The sequence below is a fragment of the Ambystoma mexicanum genome, chromosome 5q, assembly GCF_040938575.1.
Source record: "Ambystoma mexicanum isolate Mex_15411 chromosome 5q, UKY_AmexF1_1, whole genome shotgun sequence".
NCBI classification, from domain to species: Eukaryota; Metazoa; Chordata; class Amphibia; order Caudata; family Ambystomatidae; genus Ambystoma; species Ambystoma mexicanum.
The window spans coordinates 203,296,540-203,310,374 of NC_090933.1; positions in this window are offsets into that span (position 1 = coordinate 203,296,540).

The window sequence follows — 13,835 nt, forward strand, 5'->3', positions numbered from 1 at the left end:
AAAAATAAAAAAGGCTCTTTTCAGAGCCGCCTTTCACAGTTTAAAAATAGAAATGAAAATAAATGAAGCAGGGCCTTGTGTATTTTTTAGAAGTCCGTGGACAGTCCGAGAACATCTAAAATTTTGGGGTGCTGCCATATCATAATCATTACAGTTTTGTGTGGGAGGAAGTGGTGGCTCTGAAAAGAGCCTTTTGGTGGTGTTTGTTTGCGTTTGAAAAATTTGAAATGCTCAACACCTACTACAAAATGGATGCTGTAATTCCAAAAAAGGTTGCAATGCATTTTGTACATTTTTCTGAAAAATCTGATTGCCAGCATAAGTAAGATGGACTCCATCTCTGCGAAAAATGTATGTGCTACGAAACATAATATTTTCATTGTGAAAAGAGGACATGCCAACATCTCATAGAAAGGCATAAACAGCCTTATTGACATTGCGCCTTGTGTTCTCCATTTTGTGGACCAAATGAAGAAGAACGAAGCCACATTTGTCTCTGCGCAATCCGTGAAATCATTACTTGAAAATTTGGAAACATGTCCATGACCCTCCCAAGTCCTTCTTTCATTGCAAATTGCGAAGAAATTCCAGACACATGTCCTAAACTGTTCCCTCCACAATGAATTACAATTATGTCTGGATGTTGTACTGTCTCCAAAGTACCACAGAGAGGTAGCAAGTCCAACCACTTCATTCCACGTACTCCATGCCAGTGCACTTCCACATGTGGGACTCCAAGATCTACAGCTATTCCACAGCTTTCTGCATGCACCTTCAACCAATGTATCCACCAGTCTCCCAAAATCCAAACAATATGTTTTCTGAAACACATAGCCATAGCTATCTGTTCTTTTCTCAGCAAAAAGAGTATCTGAGAAACTCTCTCCTGGCACAACACACCCACTAAACTTTACTGACCAATCCCTTGCTCTGCTCATTCTCATTTGCATGCCTCCCCACCCTAAAATCTCTGGATGTAACACGAGATGTCCACGGACTACTGCCATGTCCGCGGACATATCGTAACATCGACAGTCCTTCTACCATTCCCATTTCACTTTCTGTGCCATTCCCTCATTGGATATAGCTAATCAATCACACGACCATCCACCAATCACATCCAAGACCTCTACATCTAACTGCATCATCATAAATCAGCACTTCAAATGTACTGTTAATCTCTCTGAGTACAAGTGTCATATCATTGGAAAGCACCTTCTACAAGAAATACTGTACAAGTCTCCAAGATTTCTACTTGCAGCTGCATGCATTTCCATATGCATGAACACATACTACAGGTATACATATTTTCTGTATAGTACATGGACAATTCTTATAAATTCATATAAACAAATTAACTGGCTTTTAGCTTGTATAACAGATAAAATGAATTTACTGTCATTTTTCCCATCTCCTATAATCAACTGTCACTTCCAAACCTATCTGCTATTTAATTTGTTTACACACACATTTGCAAAGCATGTTGAACTGAAATATTTTAAGTACAATATAAAGAGTTAACTACTCAAACAAAATTGCATGCACACACTATGTTCAAATATCAAACAGCAATACTTGTACAAAAACATAAAAATCAATGTCTAAATTAAAATCAGTGCTATATACAAACAAAATTACTAATTTGTTTCCTTTACAATTGCAGTGAAGACCACTCTCCTGAAAAGAAGCAGCCGAATTTGAAGTACAAAGAAGAACTAAGAAGAAACCTGCTCATTCCAGAAGAAAAGTAAGATAAATACCACCATAATATTTGTACTATTTCTGAAACACACTGTAAGGTTAATTCATGCTATTTCTGTGCCTAAAAATAGAGATTGTGCACCATTCTGTCCACAAATCCCCATTTCTTAAACAGAGATTTACAGGCAGAATGGCGCACAAATTCCCATGTTTCGGCGCACAAATTACCCAACTCAGCCCCTAGATATTATATAGAACAAACAACTGTTTTAATTGTATCCCATTAGATTTACTATTTGCACTTCTCCACACCACTAGCTTACTTTCTGCTGTTCTGCTTGGCCATGCTCCCAAGAATCTATGCCCTGGCCACAACCATCGCAGCATATCACACCCATCAAGTCAAACATTTTAACTATGCCTTATAGGAACTTTGAATGTCCGCGGACATAATGAGTGTTCTTAGAACGCTTTCAACTTGCCAGCGAACAATACGGCCAGCGTCCTCAGGACACCCCCATTTTGTTTATTTACGAACATTTCAGAACACCGCGAGTGTTCTTAGAAAAGTTTCAGCTTACTTGTGAACAACACGGACAGCATCCTCAAGAAACACCCTTTTCGTTTATTTACAAACATTTCAGGACACCGCAAATGTTTTTAGAACACTATCAACTTGCCAGCGAACAATACGGACAGCGTCCTCAGGACACCCCCATTTTGTTTATTTACGAACATTTCAGAACACCGCAAGTGTTCTTAGAACAGTTTCAGCTTGCTTGCCAACAACACAGACATCGTCCTCAGGGCACATCCTTTTTGTTTATTTACGAACATTTCAGGACACCGCCAGTGTTATTAGAACACCATCAACTTGCCAGCGAACAATATGGACAGCGTCCTCAGGACACCCCCATTTTGTTTATTTACGAACATTTCAGGACACCGCGAGTGTTCTTAGAACACTTTCAAGTTGCCAGCGAACAATATGGACAGCGTCCTCAAGACACCCCATTTTGTTTATTTACGAACATTTTAGGACACCGCGAGTGTTCTTAGAACACTTTCAAGTTGCCAGCGAACAATACGGACAGCGTCCTAAGGACACCCCCATTTTGTTTATTTATGAACTTTTCAGGACACCGTGAGTGTTCTTAGAACACTAGCAACGTATCTACGAACAAAACGGACAGGCATACCATTCTCAGGACACCCCCATTGTGTTTATTTACAAACATTTCAGGAGACCGCGAGTGCTCTTAGAACACTTTCAAGTTGCCAGTGAAATATACGGACACCGTCCTCAGGACACCCCCATTTTATTTATTTACAAACATTTCAGGACACCGCAAGTGTTCTTAGAACACTTTCAACTTGTCAGCGAACAATACAGACAGAGTCCTCAGGACATCACCATTTTGTTTATTTACGAACATTTTAGGACACGTCGAGTGTTCTTAGAAAACTATTAACTTTTCTACAAAGAAACCGGACAGGCATACCGTTCTCAGGACACTCCCATTTTGTTTATTTACGAACATTTCAGGACACCACGTTCTCAGGACAACCTCATTTTATTTATTTAACAACATTTCAGAACACCGCAAGTGTTCTTAGAACAATTTCAACTTACCAGCGAACAACACGGACAGCGTCCTCAGGACACCCCCAAGTTGTTTACTTAAGGACATTTCAGGACACCGCGAGTGTTCTTAGAATAGTTTCAGCTTGCTTGCGAACAACACAGACACATATTGCGTCCTCAGAACACCCCACAATTTAGTTTATTTAGAACATTTCAGAACAGCCGTGTTGTCTGCAGACAAATCAAACACAGCAAGAGGGTCTACCACACAATACAACATTTAGCCCATCTCATAATCTCCCACCCTTCCCAAACACTCTTACACACCTCAAACTCTACTAAATACAATTTTTCAACCAAGTTTCACTGCGCTATCCGCGGACGTCCACAAATCCAAGATGGCGGGCGGTACCAAAAATAGGACGCGCTTCATGCTCTACGCCGTCCAATCAGCAAACACGTTGCATGTCCGCGGACATGACGTAAGCCGATTGGCCAATCAGGACACTGTCGGCGGAGCAAACAGGGAAGTGTGTCCGCGGACCGACCACAGATATCACATTTTTTTTACCTACTTTTTGGTCATTTAAAAAAAAAACTACTAGACGGATTTTTTTCCCCATTCAGTCTATGGGGAAAAAAACGTTTTGGGACCCCCCCTTATAACTTTTCCCCTCCTGGACGAATCCTCACCAAACTTTGCAAAAAAATTCACAGTGGGCCATATACTTTTTGTGCTCTTCCTATGGAAACAGCAACTTAACCATAACTACATGGCCACTTATGTGGCCATGTAATATATATATTCACTGAAAAAACTTTGTTAAAGGGACGTTATGGTTAAGTTGGACCAATAAAAACGGACATTATGGTTCCAAGTAAAACCGAAAAACGCCTGAAATTCGCCAGTTATGGTAAGCTAAGCAACCATAACTCGCGCCACCACCGTGCACAGCTAAGACTAACAACCAGGACATCAAAGATGCCATCACAAATGTCATTGATGACATCACTGATGACATCACATATCTGGGCCACTTGTTTTTGTTCCTTGACATATATATGCCAGGTGGTTTTGTTCACTGGCAGTCAGAATAATAACATTTAAAAAGGTGCTATATATCTAGATGTTAACATTGTCATATGTTCTTTATGTACTTTCCTTAGGGTTTGGTCTCAGCTCATGGTGCACATACATGGGGAAATTCGCTGGCCTCAAACACACAATTCATTTGTATACATGAAGATAAACTTTTATGTCATTAACCTTTTCTGATGATGCAGTTTCTTTCTTCCTTACTTTAGTTTAGGTGTATGTGCCTCTGATTTGTATGGAAAAAATACATTTGGGACCCCCCTATAACTTTGCCCCCCCTGGACCAAACCTCACAAAACTTTGCAAAAAAAAATTCAGAGTGGGCAACATACTTTTTATGCAAAGATTGGTGAGGATTTGTCTAGGGAGAGCAAAGTTATAAGCCAAGCCGCCCAAAAAGTGCTCTTCCTATGGAACCAGCAACTTAACCGTAACTACACGGCCACTATCGTGGCCGTGTAATATATATATATATATATATGCAAAATCAGACCGTGTGATCATTCTGTAGAAAATTGAGTAGGTGGAGAGAAAACTACTTAATATACAGAGTACTGAAGGTTGAAATAAACTGCATGACAACATTGATTTAAATTTAGTTTCCTATGAACAGGATATTAAAGTACATAAAAGCAGACATTTTTGCGAGACAAGTAAGATTATGAGGCAGTCAGGGTCTATCAAATGTGATGCTCTGAGAACAAGGTTGTGGAGGAACCTGATACTATTTCCCCTTCAAGGGAAACACCATCCCCTTCTTCAGCAGAATCTGATTCCTTCAATAGTGATGCAGAACCCCCAGCTGCACGTCTTAATTTTTTATAGAAGAGATGAGACTTCTTTCCAAAGAATGGAAAATATTGAACAGGGGAAGAGGCTGTGCAAGGGCCATGGAAGAGCAAGAGGACGTGGAAGAAGGCTCCCAACAAGAAATGTAGGACAAGGAAAGAGAAGAGAGGAAGCGCATCAAATCAAGTCATTCAGACGAGATCAACACATTATCGCAAATGGGGCAGGAAGTAGAGGGTATGACTTATCTGATCATGTTTTGACTAATAGGCAGGTGAAAGTTCTAAAACTGGGTCTTAACTTTTGACCTTCAAGTGGATTTAATTATACACAAACATGCCTGGATTTTGATAAGTACATACGTGAGTTAAAATTGACAAAATAGGACCAATTTGGACATTTCTGATAAGCCCATTTTGATTTACATGGCTGATTTAGTGGATATGCCGTGTGATGCAGAGACTAATAATGTATCTAGTTTTGGCATCTAGGAACACACATATTAAATCAAAGTCCAGATTTAACTCTCCAATTTCAGGTTGTTAAGAAGCATTTCAGCACTTACGCCTTAGTGAATTGAAGAAATTGATTTTGTCCTTGCCAGGGATTTGACTTTACAATAGAAAACAACTTTGCCTGAACTTACACAGATTACTGACATAGTCATTACGCCGTCTGATAAGGGCTCAAATATTGTATTGCAAAATCATTTGGACTATGTCAGTGAAGCAAACATACAGTGAAAGGATTGCTCCTGTTATTCCAAATTAACTATTGATCAATTTCCTGGTATTGCTAATAAATTGCCTGTTTTTGGTGCAGAAGTGGTCAGATCGAGATATTTTGGATGAAGGTATTGCAGACTTTCTTTTTCCTAAATTGCCTGTGATTGCGGCCATTTACTTTTTGCCAATGCTGAACAAGTCACTTACGCAGCCTCCAGGTAGGCCCATAGGGACATTATGTAGGTCAATGTTGGGAAATATTGCCCAATTTGAAGACAAAACTATAAAACCTCTTGTTTCCACACTTCCTGCTTTTTTGAGAGATGCAACAGACTTTTTAAAACATATCAATGAAATTCCATGGGAAACATGCATGATTTGGCCACGTCAGATGTGGTTTTATTATATACCTCCATCCGTCATATTTTTAGCGCCAGATCTCATAATTATTTAAGTCACTCAGAAATTATTTTGGATATGCTCAGATTTTGTTTGACGCAAAATGCATTTTTGTTTAATGGTTCTTTCTATCATCAAGTGAGGGGAACAGTGATAGGGTCTACTTTTGCTGCCTTGTACGCTAACCTTGCCATATGGTGGTAGGAAAGGAACAAAGTTTGGTCTACAGAACATGAAAAATTCACTGAGAAAGTGGCTTTTTGACTGAGGTTCATTGATGACATTTTCATCATTTGGAAAGGTGAAGAAAAGGAATGGTTGGAATTTGTTCACATTTAAAATAACAATGAACTGAACCTACACCTTACAGAAACACACAGTCAATCTAAAATTGTGTTTCTAAATGTTGAGGTTTGTATAACCACTGAAGGAGTTAGCACCTCAAAGCATCATAAACCAGCTGGTTCTAGTGTCTCACTACACGCAAGTAGTACACATCCAATGGCAAGCACCAAAAGGTTTCCATATGGAAAATGTATATGGTTGAGGCGCAATTGTTCCAACTTGATAGATTTTGTGTTCCAACTTGATAGATTTTGATGCAGAATGTTCCAAATCTGCTAACACATTTCTCTTGCGAGGATACCCAAGGATGAACATTGAAAGAGCATTTTAAAAGGTGAGAGCTTTGGAGAGGGATACTTTGCTAAACAAGAAAAAAGATATTGTTTCTGAAAAAGACAAAGAAATTAGACTCATATTGACGTATGGTTCAGAATCATCGAAAATTCGACAGATTATGAATAAACACTGGCATATCTTAAAGACAGATACTGATTTAGGTCAGATGCTATCACAAAAGCTCAGTGTTACTTGTTGGAAATGCATGTTGATCAAGGACAAACTTGTGTCCTGTCTTTTGCCCCTTGTGAAAGTATCTGCTAATAATCGGCTCTCAGGGTAACAATAATGTGTTTTCCTCCAAAGAGCTCTTCGTAGTCTGTTTTGAGTACCTCTTGTAATCTGAGGTGAATCAAAGCCAACATTAGGTTGGAGACCATGCTCACTTCATCCAGTAGTAGCATTTTCATTTGTTTCAAAACTCTGGATAGTTCCATTGCAGCTACTGTAGAAAGTTTGTAATAATCTAATTTGTTTTGGTGTTCTACTGGAAGGAGTAGTAATCGGTGTAAAGTGACACCGCCTATGTTGTAGGCAGCTAAACCTGTGGGAGCAGTTACAACAGCTGACAGTTTGTTGTTTGTCAATTGTTGAAGGAACCTGCTGATGATTTTGATTAAGAATATTTTTCCTGAACTAGCTTGACCACTGACATATAGCAGTATAGGTTTGTAGTTTTGGCAGTTACAGTTTTTATTTTCATTGTACACCATGTTCAATTTGTTTTTTTACTTCTTGGAAAATGCTACGCTGCTCATTGTTCAGTTTTGATTTCAGTACAGTCAAGTCTCCTGTATCTAGTTCATAGTGACACATGGTGTTTTCTACTTCTGTCATAGCTAATTCTGCCTCATTTGCTATTAATGGCTGTAGCAGTAGTTCTTGGCTTCCTTTTACAGAAGATTGACTACTGTCGGGAGTGTCCTCATCTAGTTGGGCCTGGAGTTCTTCTTTGTGTTGCTGTTCATTGTGCAACATTGTTTTGTACTGTGTAAAGTTACATCTGTTATAGTACTTTAATTTGCTTTGAAAGTGTCTCCATAGAATTCATAGATATCTATTAACTCTTCTTCTTTTCTCCATGGTTTAAAAAGTTGTAGCAGGGACATGTAATATAGTTCTTTATGTTGAGGAGTTTTTCATTACAATTTGATATGATTAAGATGTGTTTAGTAAGTTTCACTAAACTTCTGTCACAATGTGTCACTCTGTATCTACCTTTGTTTTCATCTGGTTTTATATTATTTTTGTATGTGAAGTTTTGGGCTATGTGGTATAGACACATGGTTTGCAAAGTGGTACACCTGTTTGGGTAGTATGTGTCTAGTATTTTTTTTTTTCAAAATATCTTGGCTGTTGGGATAATTTTTTCCTATTGTTTCTATGTCCTCATATGATTTGAGAACTCTTTTTATACATTTAGCATTTATACTTACCCATACTATATTTTCAGATTTTCCATACAAAGCAGTACTGATTAAACGGTCTGCAGCTTCATAGCAGCCACATTCTCTATGAGAGAGCATTGATATGCCCACGCTGTACAATTTCTGTGACTGTGTTTTGTCAGATGATAAGTCATCCCAGAGTTCTTAAAGCTCTGTTTTTTCTGCTTTGGTTAAATAGGCTGTGATATGTCGACCAACTGCAGTGAAATTGTCTGCAACGTACTGCACATCTATGTTTGCATTCCAAGAGAGGACAATAATTGCATTGTGATCAATTATATATTATGCTTCTTCTGTCCTTTTTATGTAATATGTGTTCATAGGTGATTTATCTTTGACACTATGTCTAACTGAAGCCATTAAGTTGTTTACTTGACCTGTTGTTGTAACTGGTCTAGGGAAACCAAAGCGGCATTTGGTGTAGTATTTCCCTTTGTTTTTATATTTGCAACAACAATATTTCCCACATGTGTGTCTTTGAAATTGTAAAATCTGTGCATGATGGTCACTATTTGTTGTTTGTGAAGGAATTTCACAAGTAACATATTTTTCGATAAAATGTAAAACAATGGCATCACTGTCTTGACCAAATTTAGGAGCATCTTTAGTCCATAAAAGTGGTGCTACTCTAGCTTGGTATTCTTTTCTCCAAAAGCACTTCTCCGAGGGGAGGAACAGTTTTATTACAAATAAAGTGTAGCGTAGCAATGAAGTGATGATTGAAATATCTTGAAACATTAACAGGATCGAGAGAGCAGAGTTCTCCTGGTGTTAGTATATCCATGTTCATTTTGTTTTTGTTTTCTATGCGTAGGAAATCATGTAAATCTTCCCATGCTTATTCTGCACAACTTAATGTAACAAACCAAGTGGGTGGGCTAAGGTTTCTTAACATACAACGTACATCTCAGTGACATCTGAACTAGTATTCTTTTGTACCACGCATGTTTGCTAACAGATTTGTAATGCTTGATTGTAGAACCTCATCTTTTTCTTGAACTTTTAGTAATTGTGTAGCTGACATATTTTGAAAATGGGTATCTGATTTCAATGCGTGTGCAACTCCATAGCATAGAATTGCTATTTCACTCTCAAAGAGTAGTTGGAATATGTATTCCACATTTTGTCTAAATCTGGGATCTTCAGAATATATTTGTAAAGAGAGGTATTCTGATGCTGTTATCTGAGTGGGTCGATCATTGTACCTTCCTCCTTTCCCAGTAGGAAAGAGTAACAGTGTTCACATGCTTCTATACTTTTTTTCCCATCTGCTGATTGCTGATCCTTTGGTTTGTCACATTTGGTACGTTTCCAGTGCATCATCTATGGTGTCTTTAGAGTGTAATGGATGAATTGTATAATGGTCTAAAATATTGGATACTATAGCAGGATCTAGAAGTTGAAATTGACCAGTTTCTGGTAATTCTTGAATTATTTCAGTGGTTTCCCTCAGGGTTTCTTCAATATTAATTTCCTTTTAGTATGCATTATTGTCTTTTAGATATTGCAAGGCTTGTCTAACTTTATGTAAGTTCACAAGTTGTTGCCACATCTTTTAGTCTTTTGTATGTACACCATTTACTAGGACAATCAAAGGTTGATCTATTGGACATTGCACTCCCAGAGTGTGTGCATTTTATTTCAGATCTAATGGTAAATGAACTACATTGCCACAAATGCCTTTCACTAATTCAGAGGGAGGTAATTTTGCTGTTTTTGGGTGAAGGTGTATTATTGCTTGACATGGGTGCACTGTTTGAATTATGATGCTCTCAAATAAATTGAGGTGTTACAGGGGTTTTGGTAGTGGGAATAATTCCAAGTTATTTGTGATAGCATGTGAAGGAGTTTGGTTGTTGTCAAGTTTTGCAGTGCAGTAAGTGCACAGTATTAAGGGGTCACTAATTTCGTATTTGTTTTCTGCTATAAGGTAGAGAGCTAATTCAAACCATTTGGAATCTTCATTGTCTTCTATTTTGTATGTTAGGTCTACAGTTTTTGTGCTACTTTTATAAAAAGTTCTGCGCCAACACACCCACACACATATGGTTTGGTACTTCAGCGGATGTACTTTTTAATTTTAGTATTTCTTTTTTGTATGTGTATAGTAGAAGGTTGCCATCTGTACAATTGTTGCTAGTTGGTTGTAAAGCTATTGCATTTTGTAAGTGACTTTCACTTCTAAAATATTTTCTCTGGATATGCTCTATTTCTTCGAGTAGTTCTTTGGCTGTACCATGTAGAAGATTGTTATTTAAATTGGCTGGTGCTAAAGCAGGACTTTTAGTATAGTATAGTTTATGGAACAGATTTCTTATAGTTGAATGATTCGCAAATAGGTCCTGAAATGCAGGCTAATGAATGTCCTTGTAGTTCTGTGTATTTGCCCACTGGACAGGTATCCATATTTTGTAGTAGTTTCATTTTGAATTTGTCTTTGCCTTTCACATACTGTTTGAGGAACTGGCGTAAAGATTTGAAAGATTTTTTGGCAATGTTATACATTGAGGTGCACGGCCATTTGTACACTGGATGTTTTGGTTCAGCGGTATGGAGAGGTGATACTGAGTTTTCTGGGGATATTGTTGTAAGCAGCATTTCTTGTTCCATTATGGTATTATTAAGTTTTTCATACCCTCGTCCACTGCTATGATTGGCAATTGTGTTTGTTTGCTTTTGTTTGTATGCTTCTTCATTAAAATATGGTTACGTGCTTGTGGTGTGACTCCATTCACCTCCACAGATATTTAAGAAGTTATTTTTGTGACATTCCGTTTATTGAGAAATCTTTTTTGTAGTTTAGTAGTTAGTTTTGGTAGTGGTTTCATTCTGTTTAACACTAAAATAAATAACTTCTCTTTGAGAAGGATTTCACTGTCTATGAGAGCTTCTAAGATTAATTTTCTATGGTAAGTTTTAAGGGTTGTGCATGATTTTGCTCCTATTTTTATAAGATTCTGAAGGACTCTGTGGTGGAACATGTTTTGTAAAATACTTTTTTGGTATGTTTACTTGTCACTACATCAAGATTTATGGGAGCAGAGTTAGCAGTAGTGGTAGGTGAATTCTTGTTAATCACTTTCTGTTTCGTTTTACATTTTGAAAGAGGAGGCAAACTTTCTGTACTGGAAGCTTGTTTTGTTTCACTTAATGCCTGTATTTGCTGTTTTGTTTGAACTTTTTGTACAAATTCTGCTAGATATGGATGCTTATTTTGGACACTTTTATTTTGATTTGCTCTACTAATGTGTTGCTTTGTACAGAGTTGCTTTTTGGTAGGCATTCTTTGGGGTCTGTTGGAAAAAAAACTATGGGTTAGTCTTTTGTGCAATGTATATGTGCTGTGTGCATGAGCGTCTGAGTATAATGGAAAGGATGTATGTGGAGGTGTGTGATTGTGCAATGGCCAGCTACAACAAGTTGGGAAGGCTATTCGTGTATTTGTGTGTTACCATACTGGGGTTCAGATGTGTATACAAAGTAAGCTAATGGTGAGGGGAAGCATTAATACTAAATCTAATGGTATAGAATTAAAACAATTCTTTGTTCTACAATACTAACAATCTAGAGGCTGATTCATGGAATTTGTGCACCGAAAAACAGGGATGTGTGCGCCATTCTGCCCGCAAATCCCTGTTTAACAAATGGAGATTTGCGGGCAGAATGATGCAAAAATCCCTGATTTTGGTGCACAAATTCCATGAATCAGCGCCACAGTGTGTTTGAGTAACAGTTAGAAAATTATGGTAGTATTGTACTTACTTTTTTGTATGGAAAGAGTAGGTTTCTTCTGAGTTGTTGTTCGTACTTCAGATGCTGCTGCTTTTCAGGAGAGTGGTCTTCACTGCAATTGTAAAAAAAAGAAGTTATATATTTTGTGTGTTTATAGCACTGTTGTTAAAGGATAGTTCCGGGACTTTTTTTTTATTGTCCCTACGGTTCGGCCATGTGTTTTTAAGCATAACTCGGTAGATCGTAGAAAACTTTCCTATGGACCTTACCCTACTTTTCGTCCATTAACACACTCGAAATCAGCCGCCATTTTCTGATAATCCTATCATTTCCCCCCATCGCCCTGGCTCACCTGCTTTTGCGGCACTAAATCAAATCCCCCGCCCCTGAGCCTGACATCAGCAGACGCGTACCGCCCATTTCCCAACGCCAAAGCACGTTTCGTGTCAACAATCGCTGCGCCTCAGCTAATGAAGTGTCGCCATGGAAATGGCAGGATGCCTCTTTCCTCAATAAGTATAAACACACCGTTTCACAACACACAGCAACAGATTTTCGATTCCATTACTCTCTCTGTGTTACTTTGAGTATTCTGTGACTCGTTTCTGTGCTCTGGTCAGCTACCTTCGCCGCTTCTACGCCTTGTGAACACCTGTACCATCTCTGTAAATTATTTTACTTTCTTTACCACACAATGGCTACAATAATGCCGTATATGTACGAGCCCGAGTACACCGAGCAAGAACTACTGGAAAGGCAAGCACGCGAAAACGATGGGGATTCGGACGGCAGTTGGGAGGACCAGTCAACGGATGAAGAGCCTGGACCATGTCGCATGGACGGCGTCTCCACCTGGTGCACGTGCAATCGGTGTGAGCTAATGCCAACTGAGGAGGAGAACTGCTGCTGCCGTGAAAGTTCCGGGTGCTTGGCCTACATTTCGGAAGGCGAGCCAAGTCCGCAATGCATCACCGAGCTGCCAGAGTTCAGGGAAGCCTGCCTCTCACGGACCGTGTTGAGGATGATGATGGTGCTTATGCACGAACTTTGCGGCACTGTTCATCCGCGTAATCTGAGTAACGAGTAAGTATACTCTGGTTTTGATGTCAGTGATGCCACTACTATGTCATGGTCGTCTCCCACATATAAAATGACATCTACATATCATTCGAATGCATGTAAATTGGTTCCATATTGTGCATTTTCTAGATAGAATTATTTTCAAAGCAGAATGACATTTTTTACCTGAATCGACAGTGATAAGAAAGTTTTGTCATTTTAATACAGTTTGCATCTTTCGTTTTCACAGGTGGTACAGGCTGGTGGCCTATCGTTGCTTCACTTGGTGGCTTCACGGGAGGCTCGGACACCGCGTTCGGAGAGTAATACCTGCCTGTGCGGTACTTGCCATTAGACAACATTTCCCCAGCGACAGTGGACAATACCGCGGATTTTCCCTGGATGTGCTGCAACCGGACCTTTACAATGTGTAATGTTTATTATTTATGTTCAATTGAAATTAAGATCTAAAATAAAACCCAACATATATTTTAACAATGGCTGTTTTGATTTTTTAAATTAATCTAGTGTGTCTCCATTGAATAGTCTTCCTGTGCCTTGTCTTGTCACACCACATGTCTCCGGCCAGCATCCTCCCTCACGCTGGCCGCCCACCTTCA